At 33.9% G+C, this 12198-nt stretch overlaps 1 long non-coding RNA gene across 1 annotated transcript in view; it reads left to right on the top strand.

The window, feature by feature from the left end:
• LOC146999455 (uncharacterized) overlaps positions 1–10359 on the top strand; it is a 75205-nt gene extending 64846 nt beyond the window's left edge. The window contains exon 3 of the long non-coding RNA XR_015043461.1: positions 8588–10359. This is a non-coding gene — a long non-coding RNA (uncharacterized LOC146999455). The remainder of the gene's footprint in view (positions 1–8587) is intronic.
• Positions 10360–12198: the final 1839 nt, after the last annotated feature.

Raw genomic sequence — 12198 nt, 5'->3', positions numbered from 1 at the left:
TCAAGAATTCAGGGAAATGTTTTTTGAACCAAAATGTACATTATGTCCTCACCAAACCCATCTTTTTGACAACCCTTATGGTACAACGGAACTCTGATACTCTAATTTTTTTATTACATATGTAATTTTTTAAATGCATCCAGATACGTAGGACATGCTGTATATAATTCACTGCATAATACATGTTGTGTTGCACTTTCTTTAGAAAATACTTGTGTTATAGAAACATCAAATAATAGTACAAATTTCTTTACTTAAATATTAAATTGATTTAAATTTATGGTTCATCTTTAACTACACGTAATAAAATAAACATTCTCAGGAATGAAATGTATTATTATGTATTTATTTATTTTATCTAACCAGTTATTTTACTTTAAGTATCTTTACTCTCATTTCCCCTTTCCGTTTTTCTGCCAGAACGTTCATTTTAGTTTGTGCGTATTCAAATAAGGAAGGGAAGATAGTATTTGAAGGGATGCTTTAGACTGTTTAGACAAAGCATGTTCCGCCTGCTGAAGGCCATGTTACTAGCTGAAATTCTGCAGTAGCAATCTGTCTTCGACACTGCTTTATTCTCGCTAACAGGGTTTGCCACCCTGTTTGAGCCAACTTGCGCATTATTCATTTCTGTGTAGCCTTTGCCTAACTTAGTTTGGTTTTAATCTGAATTCATTACTTTTGAGTTTTGCTATAAATGCTGGTTGGTTAGTGAGCACAAGGAGGGCCTTCTGTTAACTATTTGAATGCTTTTACATCCATCTTTCGTTCTCGGTTTCTTACAAGACATAGCGATAATTGGCTTTAGTCTATAAGGCATTTCTTCCGCCTTCCTAGCGTGCCTTCGTGGTGTAGTGGTTCTGCACGCTGGGCCGGTATGCCAGAGGTCCGTGGTTCGATTCCCGGCGAAGCCGTTGCTAATTTTTCATCTTGCTTGCTTCTAAAAAATACCTAATGCCTCTACAAGTCTTCCAGAATCTTGATTTAGTGTATGTTTCCCAAGAATGCGAGACTCTATAAATGTAAGTAGAATTATTTGTATATATTCAAGCATAAAGAATATTGCAATAATATTTAAATGCAATGAGTCATTTAAGCGAAATAAAACACTATTACTTATTATTACACCTAAAATTATATTACCTTATACAAGTTACTGTTACAGCTAAAGCTTAGAAAAGTTAGCTTATTATTATCACGAAAATTTGAATTAGGTCGAATTGCAGAAATCCTGTTCTTATAATATGCAAATTATTATGTTTTTAATTGTAGAATAATTTCAAATTCATAATGATTTCAAGATACTTTTAATTTTTCATTATTATTTTTTTATTATTACAACAGCTGACATCTGCTTAGGGTTTCTATACGTCCCTTAAATATGGGACAGTCGCCGTTATTTCACAGCTAAGTATACTATTAACATGCCTCCCGCTTTTCCTCTGTTTCCTCCCTAAACTCTGCATGAAACACCCGGCGCGAGGCAATACAAAGAGTACTTGCAGGCAGGGCTTAATTTCTAAAATTAAAAGGACATGAACGCTATGAAAAGACTGTCAAGAAGAAGAACAAAAACAAGCAAATAACTAAAATGACTAGCAAAATAATTCATAATTAAACAGTTAAAATTAATTATTAAAATTAAATAATTAATGATTAGAATAATTAAACAATTGATATCAGGGCTTAATTTCTAAAATTAGAAGTGCCGGAACCCTATGGAAGACCGTCAGCAAAGAGAAACAAGAGTAAATAAATAAATAAAATGACTATTAAACTTATTAATAATTTTAAAATTAAATAGTTAATTATTATCAAATTAATTAATAGCTATTTAATTAATGTTTACGAATTGTTATTTAATCAATAATTATTATATAGTTAATTAATTATAGTTTAATTGTTAATTATTATATCATTAATTAATTAATATTTGTTGAAATAATTAAATAATTAAAAATTAAATAAATTAAATTAAAGAGATAAATTAAAATTTAATAAGTGAATTTTAATATAATTTTATTGCTAAAAATAAAATATTCGAGATAAAATTTCTACTGAAATTGTTATTCAATTACATAAAAGAAGAGCCGCAGCCTTCTTATTTAGCGCTCCGGCTAGAATTATGATTTATTACAAAAATTAAGAAGTACCGGGCTCCGGCCTAATTTAAGCTCTAATCGTAAGGGGAAAAAAGTTCTTTTTTATCATCCCAAAAATTAAATACGCTTAAAGAATAGCTGATGAAAATTCAGATAATGTAAAAACAGGGGGAAGCAGAATGAAGGCGTAAGGGTATGAGTGGGTGGAAACAAAAAATAAGAATCTTGGTGAGAGAGTACGTTCTCTTTGACCGCGGCTCTCTGCTGATATAATTATAGTCATCAAGCGGATGTGTGTCAGGGGTATGACTCCTAAGGATGAATATAAAGTTGCTGGTTACGCTTTTCGCCCCCCCTCCGTATTTGGTTACATTAGTAGATACTATGGTAAGACGATGTATAGAACGTGCTTGAGGAGTTTACCGCAGTATTTCACTGTTATTGTACTCGCTGTCACTTACCGCACATTTAAGAACACAAATTTTCCTTCCTGCGAGGATAACTAACTGTAACCATGGATAACAATACGCTAGACACGATGGCATGGCGAGAAATTTACGCTTTCCTAAACAAACTCCCCCAAATTTATTGCCCTTTTTAAAGGGTAAGGTTTCCGCATGTGAGTGAGAGGACTTTACTTGAACGTCTCATGTTCTCATAAGTTCGTATTTCTAGGGAAATAGAGTTTTGTTTCCTAAGGACAGAGAAGCATGCATTTAGAAAGTAGAATCGATTTTTAATATATTTTTATTATAAAAAATAAAATTTTCGATATCAAATTTCTGCTGAAATGGTTGTTCGGTTACATTAAATAAGTTCCGGAGCATTTTTATTTAGGGCTGCGGTGAGATCAGGCTAAATTCATGATTTATCCTTAAAACTGAGAAACACCGGAGCCCGGCTCCGGCACAGTTTAAGTTCTATTTGCGGATATATAGTATATTGATCAAAGGTCGTGTCTAAACACGCTATACGAATACACGTTTGCCATTCCAGCACACGATACAAATGTGGAGAGGATTTTTTTTTTTTTTTTTTTTTTTATGTCAACTCAATGGTCGGATGAAAACAACAAGTTGTCAGTGGAAACAAATGAAGCAATTTTTGATTTGTCATTATTATTTCAAAATGATTTAAGCCAAGTTTTATGATTATGGGTATTAAAAAATTATATAATTAAAAAAACAAAATCAGCTTGACTGAATGTAGCTGAATCGATGTCATATCCACTGACTTTGGAATGACTGAATTCCATCGACTATGGATGACTGAATATTGACTTTGACACTGGATGACTGAATGTTGACATTGACATTGGATGACTGAATCAATATGACTGGATTAAAAAAATAGACTTCCATCTTTTTTAGCTTTGCATCTAAGATAATATGTACTCTAAACTAAAAAATCTCAGAAAGGAAAGTAAAATGCACTCTTGCTCAATGTCTAAATAAATATAGCTGGTACTTTTAGAACAGCACAAAAATTTTCTTCAAGCAATTACAGAAAAAAAATAATTGAAGAAAAAACGATTCTATCATAAATAGATATCTCATGAAAACTTGTGCGTTAGCTACTGAAGAAAATGCGCAGTTTGCTTCATTTTTCAATGGACACATGTGTGCAAAGTTTGAAATAAATACTTCTCATAAACGAAATGGCAACAATGTCTATTTTGCCAAGAACCAACCTAAGCGAAATTTTATCAATAACAGCTGGTTTCGGTTGTTAAATCAACAAATATTCCTCACTGTTCCATAACCTAAGCCCTCACTTTATAATTCTTTATAATTTTCCGCACTGATATCTTTATTCCTCTTGACAAAAATTCATTGTATATGCCTGATATCCATGTATTAATGAAAAGCGATTTACTAAAATAACCAATCTTAAAACTTATTATGCTTTGAATCTCATCAAATCCATACAATAAAATCATTTCGTTTCTTACTATCTTTAATCACAGAAAGTAGATTTCCTTCGCGGAACTAATTTAACAAAATTAATAATTTATTGGAAAAACAATACTGCTTTAAAAGTGGTACTTCATACGTAAAACAGAGTGGGTGTGGCCTTTTTACTCCTGCATCCCAACCCTCATGTACTCTGAGTGAAGTATGAGGCGTATCGAATTGATAGACACGACTAGTGGGGACGCAGGTGATGCTATCGGACCCTTGGAAGATGAATTGGTTGCCGACTCACAAAAGGGGGTGAAGACGTGCCATACCCCTTCAGAAAAGTAATGAAGTTTATAAACGGACGCTAGTGAAACATTAAAAAACCAAATAGCATATTGTTTACTTAAAAAGGTATACGGAGTAGTTGAGTAGGACAATGTTTTGTGTTTTCAAGGATTTTACTTTAAAAACATAGATAGAAGTCTACCGAGAAAAGTTTCTTTAGTTTATGAACAATAACTTTTGTCTTTCAGCCTCGCAAAAGTTCCGAATATTTCATTGTAGATATCATCGATGTAGAACTTTCGCAAATCTGGAGAAAACTGAATAATTCCTTCCATCCCACTACCAAAATTAAAGAATATTTATTATTTATAAAGTACGCCTCCGTTAGGCATTACACGGCAAGGGATGCCTCGCGTCGGACTTTCTAAGGGAAACTGGCCCGTACCCATGTTACACATGGAGAAAAGTACAAAAAACGCCCATGCAGAGAAACTCGTTTGCCAGAACTTGGGCCCGAACCAAATTACCAGTGTTCAGCGGCTTTTACCCCTCGATTGCTGGTATTAAAGAATATAAAGGTATTTTTTTTCAATTTAAGAAAGAACTATAATTTGCAAGAGTAGTGAAGGATAAGTACAATAGTGAAAACAGCTGCTAAAATTTCCCGTGACTTTGCAAGAACTTTAGTAATCTTTTTTATTTGCTATGCATGAATACCTTCTTGGAGGCAGACAATCAGCAATATTCTCAGCAACTGTTAGCCATCTTAAGTATATTTTTTGTAGCATTTCATTTATTTCACAACGTTCTTCCACACGAGACTTGTAACAAATATTGCTCTCCAATAGCAATAAATTCTACTTGGCCGGGAGACGAATTCTCAAATTTCAAACAATAAGCACCACAAAAGTGCTTCTTTCGAAGCGTTAATAAATGCACATATTTTTATCACAAAAAGGACGTTGGTCCTGAATGGGATATTGGTCTCAAAACGGCATTTTACGTCGAAACACTTAAATGCGTTATATCACTTTTCAAACTGTTACCACCGAATATTATCTCCTTGTATTATATTTAAATAAATTAAATAATCAAGAATCTGTATGAATATATATATGTTTCTAACGCAATGGAAAAACGAAGTTACCTAGGGCCATCCAATTCTGAATAACGTAGTCCTCCACCCAAACATAGATAGCTGAAAGCTCGAATTTTGAATTTCGAATTTGCTTTATTCTCTGTTTCATATTTTGTAAAACTTTAACGAATTTTTGATTTCCAGACTCAACTATTTCAAAGTAAGCAGTGACAACACTAAACGGAATAAAACATTTTTATCTCCAGCGTGCAAGACAAACTGTCGGAAATTCTAAAGATATGCTGTTTTCAAATATTTTGTGATTTTGCTATTAAATCGAATTTTATGTGGCTTTAAGTTCCGAAGAACGTGATATTTAATGGAAAAAGTAAAGACACAAAAAATGCAGACACACACACACACACACAAAAAAAAAAAAAAAAAAAAAAAAAACAGAACAACATATACTAACACTTAAAGCTGCATCGGAAATTCTAAACGCATACTGCTATGCTGCTTTTCAAATTTTGATAATTTAACTCTTGAATTGTACATGTTGTAAGTGCGAAGAAAATGATGCTCAATAACAAAGCTAAAAAGAAAAAAAAAATCTGAAAGCATTCAGATTTTGCATTACACCCAAAGGGATTTTTTTAACGATTTGTGTGTTAACTTTGTTTATTTAATATCACATTCTTTGCACTTAAACGATAAAATTCTATTGAACAGCAATATTGCAAAATAATTTTAAAATGAGCATAGATTTAGAATTTCCGATACACAGTCTCGCGGGCTGGAGATATATTTTTCTTTTTCCGTTCAATGTTGCCGTTGCTCGCTTTGAAATCGTTCAATTTGTTAATCAAAAATTCGTTAAAGTGTTACAAAATATGAAATCGATAGTAAAACAAATTCCAAATTAGGACTTCCAGATGCCCATATTCGGTAGAAGATTAGGTTATTCAAAATTTGATGGCGCTAGGTACCGTTGTTTTATCACAGTGTAAGAAACATACATGCATTTATGCAGATTCTTCATAATTTAATTTCTTTAAATATGACACCGATAATATTTGGTGGCAAGAATTGGAAAAGTGATTTGCCGTTTATAGTGAATCGACGCAAAATGCCAAAACGAAATTAATAGCCCTTCTGGGCTAACAAAGAATCTGGGGCAGGAGTGAATGTAAAAGCAGTGGACTGCAAGCTCAACCAAAGCGTAAAAACCCTTAATAAACCCCTTTGGGTGACCGTTAAAATCCCCTTTCAGATTTTTTTAATTTTTTCAATTTAGTGTAATTGTAATGGAAATTGTTTTAATAAGCTAAAGTCAAGAAATTAGAAATTTCGGACATCATAATTTTTATATTCACTAAAATGGTGAAATCAGTTTATTTTGCTTCCTGTATTCGTCGGGGATTGTCCATTTAATCTCAGATAATCCTTCACCGATTAACCCTAACTTCCGATTCCAACCAAAAAAAACAGAGACGCAGATGTCGCGAAGTCGGCTGAAAGCTCCCTAGGGTTAAAGCAGGGGGGATCGCATCACGATTAATGTCGCTGCTCCCCCTTTCGTTCCACAGGGGATCGTCTTGATCGCAGTAGCAACAATCTCCATTACCAGAGACCTAGGGATTGTCAAGGAAACAATCACGAGCGAGTGGGCCCTTGGGGCCCGAGTCCCGGCGTGTCTCGATACTCGATGGGGCGGATTATAGATGGTGTGAGAGGGGAACCAATTTCCCCCTTTTAGGTCATCTAGATGATTGTGACCTTTCACCTTATGAAGGCGACGAATTAATTCAGTAAATGCTTGGATGTAGTGTCTTCTGTGTCTTTCTTTGTTGTGAGGTTTTCTCCCATTCTCTTTTTTCCTTCTTGGCGATGCGTTCGTTTTCTTTCTATCCAATAGAAGAGCAGCGAGGATTTTTTTAACACCCTCCTCAGCGTCGTTGATAGTGATTTTGTTTAAATAACGATCTCCTCTAACAACATTATATAAAAGGCAAATGTATTAAATTGTTGTATTGAGTAATTTTATCAGATTTAATGTACACACTTCCTGAATGACTAGATTAACACTGAATAAAATTAAAAAATTACATATTTAAGCATAAATAAATTGTAACATTATAACGTGTGAGGCTGTTCATTTTTGCAGCAGAACATTTGGAAAAAAATTTCTACTCACTTTTACTTTGGATATTTATCCATATTATTCTTTTCACTCAAATTTAGGGTGTTTAACACATAGAAATTTTATTTCAGCTTTTATACCAACATTATTTTAATTTTAGATTTTTGTGTCTACCTACTTACATCTGAAAATGTTATTATGTTTGGATGTCAAAATATTTGACATCATATATGACATCAAATGATGCGCATATGATAAAATTTTAAAATAATAACAAAAAACGTAATAAATATCTGAAATAATGATTTCAAGACATTGGAATCACATTATTTCAGATAAAGTTTTGTGAATATGTAGCTCAGAATTTTATATCTAGGCAATCATAAAAATGTAATTTAATGTAAATACACACACGCACACACCATATATATATACATACACACACACACTAATTGTATATATTTTATACGAATATTACGCACTCATACACATGTATATACTGTCTTTCTATATATATATATATATTACTCATATACATGTATATACTCTCTCTCTCTCTGTATATATATTTACAGGGTAACTGCTAATTCATGGTACAAACTTTGAAGGCTGGTACAGGACACTGTAGCAATCACATTTTGTATAGGAATGTATGGTCAAAAGTGAAGCGTCGAAGCACAAACACAGAAAAGAACAAATAATAGGGAAAGTGTTTGTTTTCATAACCTCATTTACAAGTGGAAATTAATTTACAAAATTAATTTAAAATTAAAAAATTAATTAAAATTGATTCAAAATCAATTTACAAAATGTGATTGTTACAATGGCCTGTACCAGCCGTTAAAGTGTGTACCATGAATTAGCAGTCATCCTGTATATATATTTGCATTTAATATTAAAAGATTAATTAAATTTTTCAGAATTTCTCAAAAAACAGTAGAGAGAATGTGATGAAATATGGTACAGATACAGAGTCATATAAATTTATGATATCAGCAGTGAAAGTAGCTATTCATGATTTATATTGTTCAATAATGAAAATTTCCAATCAAAATTTAATGTGTAATATTCATGATTGCAGGAATGTTCAAAACTGACACTGCAAAATGGCACTTAAAAATGAAGCTAATAGAAGATATAATCACTTGTAACATATACATAGTACGCGCAGTGAGTTGACTTGTCATTAACGAGGCAAAAGATGAATCTTGTCGCAGCCGCATTTGCTCCTTTACAAATGCAGTTCTCAGAGTCGACTGTAGAATTGAAACTACTCTCCCACAGGGGACAATTTAGATACATTTTGTCATCAGGTGCTATTTAGACAATTCAGTCGGATTCAAGTTTATATATCTGATTAGCCAATCCATCCGCAGAATATTCTTACGTTGAAGATATTCGTTCATCAGATGAATTTATAGGGAGAGTGTTATAGTCCATAAAAAGAAACTGAGAATCAGTTGCATAGTTAAAAAACTGCACATAGAGCTGCAAAATATCTTTTCCACATTTCTGAGCAAACAAACAGCACATATAGTATGTACAGCAGTCCAAGATTATACCTGTCCAGAAGATGACATCTCATCTGGAAAGAAGGTCGAGAGTTGAATCTAGATTTACCATTAAAAATAATTTAATCCCATTGAAGTTGGATGCAAGACCAATGTGCTCTGCTTCACATTAGCTGTCTTGTATGACAGAGTGATCAAAACCCAAACAAGAGGTTAGAGAAAAAAAGGAGCCTACTACCATAAAACAGCATAACCCTTCAAGTCTTCAAGAGAATAACCCTTTAAAGTAAGGTCATAGTCGCCGGAAAGTGCTTAACGAATGAGTTTAACTGTAGAAGTCTTCTATAACCTGGCTGAAAGCGCCAATATTTGTAGTAGCTCTTGGACGCTCTTGCACAGTCTTTCGGATATGGTCTTCTTGAGCCTTCTGAAATTGCTCCTACTGCTGTTTGTCGCTAATCGCACTTGTATGACCTTTTCTGAATAACCTCACAAATTTTATCGTGGCATAGGAGGCAAGATAGTGTTAGTCGTTGGCCTGAGCCTTGAGTCTTTAAGGTTCAAGGCTACCTTTGCTTGACAACACAGTCTGTAGCGACCAGTCGCAGCCGTGGCTGACGGTACGACTCTGCCGAGTTTTGCCCCAATTTTGAAGGAATGCACCAAAGAAAAAGGGTCCTAGAATCTCCTACTACCAAATCACTCGATAGGCCTTTTGGTTAGCCTTATGTATGCCCACCTGTTGCACATACATTATGCATTTACAAACATCCATGCTTTCTGCAGGACTCGAAGACGAGCCTTTCGATATGGCAGTCAGCGTCTCTAGCACTGTGTCAGCTGAGCGGTAAACTGCTTCTATAAATTGAACTTGGCAACAGGCGTTAAGCTGAGCTGTCCTGCAATATGCATTTGAGATTACCTGTTTCAAAATTGCCAATAATTCTCCACTTCAGGGTGATAGTTATTTCACTCTACCGCACTGCTTGAGAACTAAAACTAAATTTTTGCAACAGAAGCTATGATTATCGTCGATACGTATGAGCAAAGAAAAGCAGAAGAACAAATAACAGATTTTTATGCCTTCCACTACCACTGCTATAGCACCTCATTATATGTACAAGTCGCTGTTGTAGCACCTACCATCCATCAGCTAAATAATGTGTTTGGATTGAATATAAAAACAGAGAAATTTGCTCCGAAAAAACGACCTTTACAATGTTACCGGCCCCAGGAATATGGACATTCCCAGCACCTATATTCCAATCCTGAACGGTGTTCTAAGTATGGACAATCCCATAGAAGTAATTATTTTAATATAATTTTATTATTAAAAATAAAATTTTCGAAATGAAATTTCTGCTGAAATTGTTGTTCGGTTACATTAACGAATTAATTAAATTGTGTTAATATTACATATACATATATATATATATATATATAATAACACATGTAATATTAACACAGTTTTGGAAGCACTACGACGTAGATACGCGGAAATGCTGATGGCGTAAATACTTGATACTTAGAGCGTCCATCTATTGAAGAAACAGTCGAGTCGGATTAAATTCTATTATTTTATGGTTACGTGGTGGTTATGTGCTTGGTGTATATCCTTGAATTGGCATGACTCCATTTCCTTAGACATAATCTTTATTCACACACACCATAACTTTAAACACAACTGAAATAACAGAACAAAATAACAAAATCTGCTAAACTAAAATACAAACATCCTATGCTGCAGCTAAGGGCGAAGTGAGCGAGTTCACTGCCGCGCTAGCAGTTTTTACATAAACCATATGACGTGGATTGGCTGCGCACACAGTCGTACATTAGATTACCACAGATTATCACCCCAGTGACACAGTCACGACACAAAAGGGGTTGGCTGTAAATTTCCAATTTAAGATATGCACATTCAAATAACGGTTATACTTTAAAATTGTACGTACAAAAAGAAATACAAATATATGAATAGTAATAATACATTTACAATTCTGATTGGAATATATACCCATATAATGCATAACTTAATTAAACAGAAATATTGAAAAGTTAATAAGCATTTTATATAACTCAATACGTATGCAAAAAAAATTATTCCAAGTATCTATACATTGTAACATTTGCAGTAAACCACAAGAGAAAACTTTAATCATATTACAGTAATTAGTTTTTTAGGAAAATGAACATGACGTCCACTTCGGGTAACTACTTGTTTTGGAACAATTTTTGAGTCTCCACAGACTTCCTCTGGAAACTGAGGAATTACAGGTGAATTTATACATTCTGACAACATATATGCTGGTTTCAAACGATCGATTGTAACTGTAATCTTTTTGTTATTTACCTCAATAATAAAATTTTTATCCATTCGTTTAACCACGGTATGAGGACCAGTGTAAGGTGGAGTTAGAGGTGGTTTAACAGAATCGATACGCAGAAATACATGAGAACAGGTTTGAAGTGCTGGATGTACATAAATTGGTGATTGAATATGTCTAGAGGTTGGAATATGTCTAACAAAATGCATGACTGATCGAAGTTGTGACACATAATATTCAGTAGGCGATACAATATTTGTAGCATTCAGCATATCTGACGGTAATCTAAGTGTAGTACCGTAGACAAGTTCAGCGCAAGTAGCATTTATATCTTTATTAATGGCAGGCCCAACAGAACAATAGGCAGAATTTCAGTCCATTTTGGGTTGTTATGAGCCATTGTTGAACTTTTAAGTTGCCTATGAAATCTCTCAATCAGTCCATTGTACTGAGGATGATAAGCAGTAGTTCTAATGCGATGTGTACCCAAAATTTTCCTTAAATCCTTAAATACCGGAGAATCAAAATTTCGGCCTTGATCAGTTGTTATTGATACCGGGCAGCCAAATTTTGCTATCCAGTTATGCACTAACACTTTTCAAGTCGTCTGAGCTGACATGTCGACAGTAGGTATGACTTCTGGCCATCTGCTAAACCTGTCAATAATTGTCATGCAATAACGGTTACCTTCAGACGGTGGAAGAGGACCTATGAAATCAATATGGATCTGTGCAAATCTTGCACCAGGCAAGGAAAAGGTACCCAACGGTGATTTCGTATGCCTATGAATTTTAGAACGTTGGCATTGTAGACATGATTGAACTGCAGTTTTAATAAATTTCTTCATATTAGGC

This window comes from Stegodyphus dumicola, chromosome 1, assembly GCF_044657685.1.
Source record: "Stegodyphus dumicola isolate Sdum_Otavi_A_Nest chromosome 1, ASM4465768v1".
NCBI classification, from domain to species: Eukaryota; Metazoa; Arthropoda; class Arachnida; order Araneae; family Eresidae; genus Stegodyphus; species Stegodyphus dumicola.
This window is presented reverse-complemented; position numbering and strand designations above follow the sequence as displayed.